The sequence below is a fragment of the Kogia breviceps genome, chromosome 15 (assembly GCF_026419965.1).
Source record: "Kogia breviceps isolate mKogBre1 chromosome 15, mKogBre1 haplotype 1, whole genome shotgun sequence".
NCBI lineage: Eukaryota > Metazoa > Chordata > Mammalia > Artiodactyla > Physeteridae > Kogia > Kogia breviceps.
Genome location: NC_081324.1, coordinates 82700631 through 82712744, shown reverse-complemented (window position 1 = coordinate 82712744; position 12114 = coordinate 82700631). Strand labels below are relative to the sequence as shown.

The 12114-nt window shown below is 47.1% G+C and overlaps 1 protein-coding gene across 4 annotated transcripts in view; it reads right to left on the bottom strand.

Annotated features, from left to right (window-relative positions):
• Positions 1-12114, bottom strand: part of MLXIP (MLX interacting protein) — a 62556-nt gene that overhangs the window by 24630 nt on the left and 25812 nt on the right. The window lies entirely within an intron of this gene.

The following is a 12114-nucleotide window of genomic DNA, read 5'->3' as shown; positions in this document are numbered from 1 at the left end:
AAACAAAAAAACCATTCTTAGGCCTGTCTCCCCCTTACTCCCTCCCAGCTAGGTGGAGTGGGTGAGCTACGGAGTGTGGAAAGCAGCGCTGGCACGGGGGGCCAGGCCCTTCTCCTTTCCTCCTGTGGGAAAGCTGCCCACTGAGGGCCCAGGCCCCTCCTGTTCTGCTCCTACAGAGAGAGCCTGGGGTCGGGGAGGCCTCTCTTGGTCCCTGGCTGCCTGGAGGACAGTCTGGGGCTCCCTTATAAGCCACATCCTCAACTTCGTGAACAATACGGAGAATAATCTAGCCAGCATCTGCTGAATCTTTTTGTTGTGTAAAATACATGTAACATAGAAGTTACCACTTTGACCATTTAAAAATGTACAACTCAGTGGCATTCGGTACGTTCACAATGCAGCCATAGCTGCTACCTCATTTCAGTGCTGTTTTCATCACCCCCAAAGGAAGCCCTGTAGCCACTAGCGGTTACTCCCCACTGCTTTCCCCCTGGCCTCTGGCAACTACTAATCTACTTTCTGTTTCTATGGATTTCTTTCTTCTGGATATTTCACATAAACAGAATGACAAAATAGGTGGCCTTTTATGTCTGGCTTCTTCAACGTAGCACAATAGTTTCAAGGGTCATCCACATTGTAGCATGTATCAGTACTTCTTTTTTGTGGCTGAGTCATATTCCATTGGATGGAGAGACCACGTTTTGTTTATTCTTTCATCTGCTGATGGACACTTGGGTTGTTTGACGTTTTGGCCACTGTGAAGAGCGCTGGTGTGAACTGACTCCAGTTTTATTTCCCAATCGGCTCAGGATTCTGGTTAAGGGAGAGAGGTCTGATCATTACACAGGCACCAGGGACACGATGATGGGCAAAAACAACTGTGACCCTTGTTGGAGGGCAAGCGGGCAACTGTCTATCAACATTTCAAATGTACATCCCTCTGACTCACGATTTCACTGTTAGGAGTTGAGTCTGTAGACGCATTTGCACGTGGGCACAAAGACATAAACAGAAGACATTAAACTGCAGTACTGTTTGTGGGAGCAAAAAGCTGGGAACAACACACATTTATACATGTGCTGACGTACAGTCAAGACCTGCGAGATGTATTAAGTGAGAAAAAAAAAAACAAGGTGCAAGATATACGGGATGGCCACCGTTTGTATTTTCAGCAGGGAGATATGCACACAGACACACACACACAGGAAGGGAGGGAGGAGGAGGGAGGGGGACAAGCAGTCGATCTCAGGAAAGATACACAAGAAACAGGCGACAGTGAACCAGTGACTGCCCTTTGGGGAGGAGCTGAATTGCAGAATTAAGGGGGCTCAGTCAGAGAGTCAGTTTTCACTGTTTACCATTTTTCTAGTGGTTAAATATAACACAGGAATGTATTATTTTTTCCAAATAAACAAGGGAAAAAGACCAGGTATAGTCCAAGACCTTATAGGGCTTCTAGTTAATTGGGGAAGGAAATTAATCACATGAGCAGATATAAAACTTGTATACAAGTCAGTTTTGTGCCCCAGATCCAAATATGAGGATAATAGCTAATAAGTGGTTTCTTTAATATTAGAGTGACTGGATGAATAATGTTCAGACTGGTCTCTCTGTTCCAGGACTCCGATCCTTTTTCTTCAAAAGAGCAGTCTCTATTGGCTTTCCCTGGGATCTGGGCCTGGTTCCACAGGCTGCTAGGAGCCAAAACTAACAGGCTCCAGAAAGACAAAGGTTCCTTGAGGAGCCACGGCGTGGGGAGCGGCCCTGCGTGCGGCACGGCAGGAGGAGGGCACCCGTTCAATGGAACCGCCCTGGAGCCACCGGCCCTCCGCCCTGGGCCACCTGCCCCAGCAGAGTCTCCACCCGGGCAAAGCCTGTGAGGTTTTAGCCCAGGCGTGGGTCCTCTCTCCTGCACCCCCAATTCATCCTCCTCCTGGGTCACTTGGCATCTTTTTTTCTTTTTCAACATTCAAAGAAAGTCGTATTGGAGAAGCAGGGTCGGAGGGCAGTGGCAGCGAGGCAGGAACACGGGCTCCCGAGGTCCTCATTCCAGGTCTGCCCTACTGATAAGGGGTGTGTGTGTGGTTTGTGTGTGGTGCATGCATGCGTGTGTATGTGTGTAGTGTATGCTTGGGGGGGGGGTATGTGGGTAGTGTGGGGTGTGTGTGTGTGTGGTATGTATGGTGTGTGTGTGAGAGTGTGTGTGTGGGTGTGCTAGTGTGTCTAGGTGTGTGTCTGCTCACATGTGTGAGCATGTTTGTGAGGACTGTGGTTGTCTGTTTTGTGTAAAAAGCAGGGAGTAATCACTTATATGACCATCAAAAATCAGAGCACCGTGATGGAGCTGAAAGAGGCAAAATCGGGCTGCCCGCAGCGGTGACCCCCTTCGCCCTGACTGTGAAGGACGGTGACTTGTGTCCTTGCTGCGAGAGCTCCCTCCCGTGTCCCGGCCTCCCACCTGGGGACAGACACCGCCACGCTTACACCGTTCCCAAGCAAATGAGGAAAGCGAGTGGCGATGGGCTGGTGACAACGGGAGCTGTCGGAGCCCCGCCTTTGGTAAAAAGGGTGCCGATGTCCCCTCCCCGACAGGAGAGCCTGGGACCACAGGAGGCGTGAAAGGACTGGGCCTGGTGCAGAGTAAGTGCTGCCCAAATCTGGGGCATGTTGCTGAACACTGAAGTTGAGTCTTGGGCATGTTCTTGAGTGTTAAAGCCTGGAGTTTCCTGTCCGACTCGAGCCACCACTGGCCTTTCAGGCAGGAGCAGGGATGCGGGGGAGGGCAGCAGTTAAAGCCATAACCATATGGCTATTTGCCACGAGAGTGAACTTGAATCCAGAACCCGGGGTGTTCCTGACACCTCTAGACTGAGGATGGGACCAGGCCTACAGCGGGAAAAAGTGGCGTCTCACTTCAACTGCATCACTTGTTAATAAAACACTTTTAAAAATCTGCATATTAGCTATGTGTCTCTTTTACTTTATGAGCTGTCCGTGCCCTCTGTCTTTTATTTATTTATTTTATTTATTTATTTGGCTGCGTTGGGTCTTCGTTTCTGCGCGAGGGCTTTCTCTAGTTGCGGAGAGCGGGGGCCACTCTTCATCGCGGTGCGCGGGCCTCTCACTGTTGTGGCCTCTCTTGTTGCGGAGCGCAGGCTCCGGACGCGCAGGCTCGGTAGCTGCGGCGCACGGGCCCAGTTGCTCCGCGGCATGTGGGATCTTCCCAGACCGGGGCTCGAACCCAAGCCCCCTACATCGGCAGGCAGATTCTCAATCACTTCGCCACCAGGGAAGGCCCCCTCTGTCTTTTAAAAAACTTTTTATTTTGAAATAATTATACACTCACAGGAAGTAAAAAAAAAAATAGTACAAAGCGCCCCATGGACCCTTCGCCCAGCCTTCCCCGGGGGTGGCACCTTCTCTAGCTGTAGCACAACCTCAAAACCAGGAAACCAGCTTTGGGAACATTGTTTTTACTTAGACGACAGATCTTATTCCGCTTTCACCATCCGCTGAAGTGTTAGTTGTTTTTTCTTGCTATTTTATATTGGTAATACTATAATATTAACGATATTAACGCTTTGTGATATTTCTGCCAATGTTTCCCCTAGGTTTGGGTTTTTACTTCTTTTTATAGCATGTCTTTGAATAAGTAGGTTATATTTTTGTGTAGTCATCTCTACTGGTCTTTAGAATTTCTTTTATTGCTTTCCTGCCTGCCCACCCACCCTATCCAGAGATTTCCTTTTCATTTTAATCTCTTTTTTAGCCTTTTTAGTCTTATCTGATTTTTAAATAAATTATATACTCACATTGAAAGGAAATTCAAACAACACAGAACAGGACAAAGAACAAAAGCAAAGTCACCTGCAATTCCACCACCTAGAGATCACCATTGTTTGAATTTTGGTGATAACATTGTGTAGTGAAGAAATAACCTTCTTCAAAAAGAAGTCTAGCCCTTGCCCTCAGCTCCTGAGGGGTAACCTCCAGGCCGCTGGAATGTCCTGCCCAACAGGAGTATCTGCGTTTGCCTGGGGCTTTGGCCACAGGACAACCTCACTATGTAATTACAATGGGGGCCCTGGAGCAAGGGGTGTCAGTTCCAGTCTCCAGAGGAACCCATGACTAAAGGTATCAGCCATCTCTGGGAGGGTCTGGAGACTAGCGGCCAGCCACACAGACAGTGATCCGGCCCCCATAGAAACTCTGAAGACCAAAGACTCAGCTGAGCTTCCCTGGTTGACAGCATCACACATCGTGGCCGGAGGGAGGTAACGCTGTCCACTGGGAGAGGACAAACAGAAGCACCACGTTTGGACCCCTCTTGGACTCTGCCCTGGGCGTGGCTTCCCTTGGCTGATTTAATCTGAATCTCGTCCCTGAGATAAACTGTAAGCATGAGTATAACAGCATTCAGTGAGTTCTGTGAGTCCTTCTAGCAATTACAGAACCTGAGGATGGTTTTGGGAACTTGCAATTGGTGTTATAAGTGAGGGAAGTCTTGGGAAATTCCCCGGCAGTCCAGTGGTTAGGACTCCACGCTTTCATGCCGTGGGCCCAGGTTCAATCCCAGGTCAGGGAACTAAGATCCCACAAGCTGCGACATGTGGCCAAAAAAAAAAAACAGGGAGTCTTGTGGACTATTCTCTGCAACTTTGTAGTTGGCCCTAAATCCTTATAATCTATATTTATTTGATTATGTATATATGTGTGTATTTATTCAGATTAAAACATGTATTTAAATATATGGAATTATTTTGTTTTATAATTCATTTTTTCACTTACAAGTCATGGACATCTTATTATAGTTGTATACAGCTTTTTAAGGTTACAAAATATTCCATTAGGGCTTCCCTGGTGGCGCAGTGGTTGAGGGTCTGCCTGCCGATGCAGGGGACGCGGGTTCGTGCCCGGGTTTGGGAAGATCCCACGTGTCGCGGAGCTGCTGGGCCCGTGAGCCATGGCCACTGAGCCTGCGCGTCCGGAGCCCGTGCTCCGCAACGGGAGAGGTCAGCGTACCGCAAAAAAAAAAAAAAAAAAAAAAAAAAAAAAAAAAATCACAAAATATTCCATTATATACATTTATCACAATCTACTTAACCACTTTTCAATAAATAGGCATTCATTTATATTAATGAACATACATTGTTTCTATTTTTCACTATTATAAACATACTGCTTCGATGACCATACTGCTACTTACATTTTTGTGCAATTGCACGACTGTTTCTATGAGATAAATTCCTAGAAATTGGAGAGCTGAATCAGAGGGTATTTGTACATTTATAATTTTGTAATAGTCAAAGAATCTTTCAAGGTTGATACTAATTTACACTCCTAATAGCAGTGAATAGTACCTACTTCCCCAAACCATTACTCAAATTAGTTATTTAAAGATTTTTTTTTTTGATGTGGACCATTTTTAAAGTCTTTATTGAATTTGTTACAATATCACTTCTGTTTTATGTTTTGGTTTTTTGGCCCCGAGGCATGTGGGATCTCAGCTCCCTGACCAGGGATGGAACCCACACCCCTTGCACTGGAAGGCGAAGTCTCAACCACTGAACCACCAGGAAAGTCCCAGTGTCTGCTAATCTTACAAACAAAAATTTAGATCACTAATTTTTAGTTCCCACGTATTAGTATTTTTTATGTTTATTGGCCATTGGATTTTTTAATGCTGTCTGCATGTCTTCTACTCATTTTCTGTTGTTTGAAAGCTCTTAATTTGGTGGAAATGTGTGCCACACACATGGCAGAGTTAATGTGTCCGTCTTGACTATTTATCTTTGCCTTGACTTTTTTTTTTGCGGTACGCAGGCTTCTCACTGTTGTGGCCCCTCCCATTGCGGAGCACAGGCTCCGGATGCGCAGGCTCAGCGACCACGGCTCACGGGCCCAGCCGCTCCGTGGCATGTGGGATCTTCCCGGACCGGGGCACGAACCCGTGTGCCCTGCATCGTCAGGCGGACTCTCAACCACTGCGCCAGGGAAGCCCTTCCTCGACTATTTTTGGTGTGCTTTGTTTTGCTTTTTTACTCTACTTAACTTTTTAATGTATGGTGAGTTTTTGTTTTAGTTGACATTGTTCATTAATGCAATCGAAATTTTAAAGTCCTTTCTTTTATGTTTCTATCTTTTGTGTCATACTTAAAAGGGCTTTTCCACCCCAAGACTGTGAAAACACTTATCTATGTTTTCTTCTAGTTCTTTCACAGCTTCACCTTTTACATTCTTTGCTCCGTCTGAAAGTTGTTTTGGTTTCACGAAGATACTGGGATCCTGCTCCTGTCAATGGTTCCTACCTAGTCACTCAATAAGTCATCCTTCCCCTGTTAGACTAAAAAACCATCGCCATCATACACCACATTCTCATATAGAATACCTGGGACCACTTCTGAGCACCCCAGTTCTTTTGGTGTTTTGTGCATATGTTTTAAATGGTTTCACTTTTTACATTTAACTCTGACTCATCTGGGGGAAAAATCAATTTAGTTCTTTACACAGCTCACCAAAATAAATTCCGACTAGCTATCTGATTATCTCATCTTCCCTCACTAATTTATGACACTTCCATTAACATATATTAAATTAAAATATACACTAGGGTCTGTTCTGGGGCCTCATATCACTGATTCATGTCGAACCCTGTCTTAGTATTACAGTGATTTAATAACTATAAATCTGTGATACACTTTACTACCTAGGTAGCATTAGTCCCCAACATTTTTAAAAAATATTTATTTATTTATTTTGGCTGCCCCGGCTCTTAGTTGAGGCATGAGGACTTCTTAGTTGCGGCATGAGGACTTCTTAGCTGTGGCATGTGAACTCTTAGTTGCGGCATGCATGTGGGATCCAGTTCCCTGACCAGGGGTCGAACCCGGGCCCCCTGCACTGGGAGCGCAGAGTCTTACCCACTGGACCCCCAGGGAAGTCCCAGTCCCCATCATTTTTTAAAACAAATTTCAGAATCTTTGCCTATTTATTCCTCCATGTTCCACCTTTACAATCATGTTGTCAAATCTCAAGAAAACTATTCTGGCATTTTGACTGGAGTCGCACTTAACAAATACACTATACAGTGTGTGTCCACCACTGACCATTCCAGCTGGGGCATCTCCATCCTAGACTGGCCTATGTTTCTCTACTTATTCGAACAACTTAACTTATTTTAAAAAGAGAAGTCTGAAGCTGTCTTCTGTCATTTTCTTCATAAATGTCCTTCGCATTTCTAAGCATAATACTCAAAATGTCAAAAGAAAGTTTAAAAAGTGAAGGCAGCAAAACAAAACAAAATCACATAGTTACACACCCAAACACAAGCACTATTCACACTTTATTGTATTCAGCACAGCACCTGCAGCTGATACGGTAACTGCCACCCTCACCCTCACCCGGATCAAAGTGGCCAACCCACAGATATAAGTGAGAAGTTTCTATTATATTCAGAACCAGGAATAACCAACTACCCGCAAATACAGCCTTTCCCTAGCACTTTCATCCACCTCTGGGGAAAGGTAATTAATAGGTTCAAGTATTCACCAAGGTTAAGATTTTTATGTAGAGTGGAAGAACTCCACCCCACCTCAGGCACCTGGTATAAAGAGGAAGTAAATTAACAGACGTCTCCGGCCAGAGTACACACCTGGAGTCAAGAAACTGGCTGCCAGAGATATAACAGAAATAGATCACGCTTGCAAATGTTTCTGAGTTCCTAGGAAGACTGGCAAGAAACAACTTTGTTAGTATCACCATTATTAGCCATTTTTGAGGCACCGCCAGCTACATAACCTACTTAAAAGGCAGAGAAATCTGAAGCTGTCTGATGCAGTTCAAAGGATAAGGTAACGTCCTCCGGGAAGCCAAGACCTATAAATAGGCTTTAAAAAGCATTGGGTCCTTTTTTAAAAGTCAACGTTGACTATTAAAAAAAAAACCCATGGACTCTGTTCTTTATTGAATTTGAAACTTCAAACCTTTGACAATAACTTTGACAATATAACTAGGCTCACAGTGACATTATGGGTAAATTAACTTTAGTTGCTCTGGGTACACCTCACAAATTCCAACCTTTCTGGGGCCAGAAGCTGAAGCCAATCGTTAATTCTATGTAGTATCTATCATAATGCCCTGTGTAAAACAGTGCTTAACACCAGAAATGGGTTGATGGAAAGAACCGGAACCTTTTCAGGCTGCACATGGGCTATACACAGCATGAATACTGTAGCCAGATTAATCTGGCTGAAATACCGCTTTCTTCGTGACACTACCCTGATTCATCCACCCAAATCTGTTATTTAGGACTGTTCTAGGTACAGAGCAGTGAACAAAACCATGTCCCTAGCCTCGTGGAGCTTATATGCTCCGGGGAATGACCGACAGGCAGGCGACCACAGGCCTGCAGTGTCCGGAGGTCCTCAGTGGTGTGGGGCAAAAGCTAGGGGAGGGGGAGCCGGGAGGCAGGGTGTATACGGGTCCCCGCCAAACTCCGCCAGGCTTCCTCTTTGGGCTCCTCCCCCCCTGCCTCCCCCGCCCGCCCCACCCACCCAGGAGGCCAGAATGACCTGGACGACCCGTATCTGTTGCTCTCTCTCCCCCACTGAGACTCCTTCAGGGGTTGCCCTGCTCGTTATTCACCCCGGCAGAGGCCCGCAGCTGTACATGTCTGGGTTAAACAAGAACCTCATTCACCTTCCCTGTCTCCCTCCTGGATGGCTCTCAAGGTAAATGAGTTAGTTGGCTACGACCTCTCACAACACCCTGTACCTACCACAATCTGCGACTGCCTGTGTGTGTGTCTGCTGACTGTGTGTCTCCACAACCGACTGCATTTTCCATGAAGGGGGTAACAACTCCGTCTGTTTTGCTCACCAGTACCTCCCCCCCGAGCCCAGCAAAACGCCACCGCACAGTCGGTGCTGAGGGAACTCCAGAGCGAAAACCCTCTTGCCTTGGGCCCCGCCTCCCCAGCCCCACTCCTGCCCCCGGCCCGGCCCACACCTCCCAACCCTTCCAGGACCCTTCCAGCGGCCCTCCCCCGTCAGCCCCTGCCCCTGCCGGCCTCTCCCTGTCAGCCCCTCCCCTGTGTGTCCCTGCCCCGGCACTACCCCCCCCGCCCCGCCCCTTCGCTCCCTCCCATTTGTCTCTGCCCCGTCAGTCCCTCCCCCTCAGTCCCTCCCCCCGTCAGTCCCTCCCCCGACAGTCCCTCCCCCTCAGTCCCTCCCCCCGTCAGTCCCGCCCCCCGACAGTCCCTCCCCCTCTCAGCCCCGCCCCCCGACATGCACACTGAAATTCCCCTTGGCCTGAACTCCAGACGCTCACATGGATGTGTCATTGTCCGTTTGTTCTCGGTTTATCTCCCCCCCCCATTCCACCTCCCTTCTCTTCCCCCCAACATTCAAAATCAGACCACAGGGCTTTGTAAATTAACTGATTGTTACTTTTTCCAGGCTTGCTTCATTTTTAGAGAAGACACCTAGATGAAAACGAAGGGTCTTAATAGAAACTGAACAAGACAAAACCAGGTGGCAGGCTCCAGAGCAGCAGCCCCAGTTCTGACGCTGAATAGCAGTTGTGACACCATCTCTGCTCCACAAGTCATTTCTTCACCCTGGCCTCAGTTTCCCTTTTTTAGATGAGAGAGAACTGAATTAGCTTACCCCATATTCCTTTCCAGTTCATAGGGTCTAGAACTGTACCCCTCCCCTGAAAGGGAGAGTTTGGCCCTAAAGAATACACTTGAGAGGCACCCATAGTAGAGGGGTGTTAGGGTAACACCAGCTACCATTAAGCAGAAGAGGGACTAGAAAGGTCTGGAACACCCCACCACAACGACAGACTTCTGGCTTATCTCTGAGGAGGGGGACTTTAAAAAGCAATATAGGGCTTCCCCGGTGGCTCAGTGGTTGAGCATCCACCTGCCAATGCAGGGGACACGGGTTCAATCCCTGGTCTGGGAAGATCCCACATGCCGCGGAGCAACTAAACCCGTGCACCATAACTACTGAGCCTGTGCTCTAGAGCCCGTGAGCCACAACTACTGAAGCCTGCACGCCTAGAGCCTGTGTTCCACAACAAGAGAAGCCACCGCAGTGAGAAGCCCGCGCAATGCAACGAAGAGTAGCCCCCGCTCGCCACAACTAGAGAAAGCCCGCGCGCAGCAACGAAGACCCAATGCAGCCAAAAATAAATAAATAAATTTATTTTTAAAAAAGCAATACAAACAAATAAAAAACTCTGCACAGCCCTCTTCCCCAATAGACGTTCCAAAATAAAATCTGTTCTACCTCTGACAGCTAAAGAGAATTTCCCTTCCGTCTGCTGCTGAGAATCAGTTGTCACCCTAAATCTCTCCCTCTTTTCATCCTTCTCCCATGCCTGCTTTTTAATCAACCTGCTAACCTTCCAAGTGGCAGAGGCTTTGGGGATGAGCAGGAGAGCTGGAGATGAACCCACTAAATCGAAGGCAAGCTAGATAATCTCATCAGATTGGTCTCTGCTTCAGAAACGCTGTATATCTCCACACCGACCCAGCTGAGACGAACACCCCTCTGCTGACACTGTTTCCTGAGACATACGTAAATATTATGTCTTTATCACATTCAAAATACCTACATTTTTCCTTTTTGATATACTCATTTTCACTATGCCCTTTCTGTCAGAAGCAACAACTTGTTACTCATAAAAACAAACTTTAAAACAGCGGTGAAAGATAAAAAGAGGGCTTCCCTGGTGGCACAGTGGTTGGGAGTCCGCCTGCCGATGCAGGGGACACGGGTTCGTGCCCTGGTCCGGGAAGATCCCGCATGTCGCGGAGCGGCTGGGCCCGTGAGCCGTGGCCGCTGAGCCTGCGCGTCCGGAGCCTGTGCTCCGCAACGGGAGAGGCCACAACAGTGAGAGGCCCGTGTACCACCAAAAAAAATAAAATAAAATAAAATAAAAAGAAGTTTTATTATCATATCGCAGTTTTAACCTCAGACATTTATGTGTTATGAATTCAGCCGCATAGTTATTTCCCAACTTAACTGCTCTTGCAATTGCTTAAAAAGAAAAGAAAAGTGTGTTTTTTATGGCTCCATGAGAGGGTAGACACACCTTTAGTTACTGCAGTGCTATAAAAATCAAGGTCAGGGTAACTTATTTCTCTCATTTCCCTGTTTCAAGGCCTCCTGGGAAAACAGACAAAAGTAAAATGAGAATATTTAAGGCAAAATAATTCAACAAATTACAGACCGGGGGAAAAAGTCAACTCCAAAAGTGATGAACATTTTATTTTCTCAAAATTGAAGTCCCTGATATGCTGAGTTTTCCCCTCCACATTCACACACAAAATCAGCAAATGGGCCAGGCGGGAGCTTGTGCAATAACGACAGACTGGACCAAATGGCAAAGAGATTTTGTGCTTCTTATTCCACAGATCTTTGGGGACCAGTGTGCATTTTGGTGGAGGAAGAGGAGGGGGAGAGGTACTTGTGAACGAAACCTAAAGCCAACCATTTACGAGGATTTTTAACTGTAAAGCTGCAGAGTCTTCATATTCTTGCAAGGGCCAGCTACACTTTCTTGGCATAAGGAAGAAGGATAACATCGATTCATCCGATGTCAAAATTCCAGATTTTACTGAGGAAATCTGATCCTGTCCACTGTGCTGTCCTGATGTCATAAAAACTCATCTGTCAACAGAGTCTCAGGCCGGGCCAGCTTCATGGGTGGAAACACCGTGTGCCTCCCGATTAGGGCTGACTCTGAAGTACTGGAGAAGCTTTTTACTCAGAAGGACGCTTTCCGAACCCCCCTGTGACCTGCCCACCGGCGTCCTCACCTGCCAGCCATCCGCCTCGCACAGACATCTGGCCTTTTGAACCTCGCTTTCTTTGGGGAAAAGAAAAACAACCTATTTCACAGAGCTGTGGTAAGAATTAAACAAAGAACGTATTTAGAATGGACTAACAGGGTCTGGAACACAGGAGGTTCTCAATAAAATGGACTAATGCATCCAGCTGACATTCCCCATGGCGTTCGGAACTGTTCTGACCCTGGGCTGTGATAAAGCACAATTAACGGCCTCTTGGCCACAGCAGCCAAGCCTCCCTCCCAGCGACTCGACTC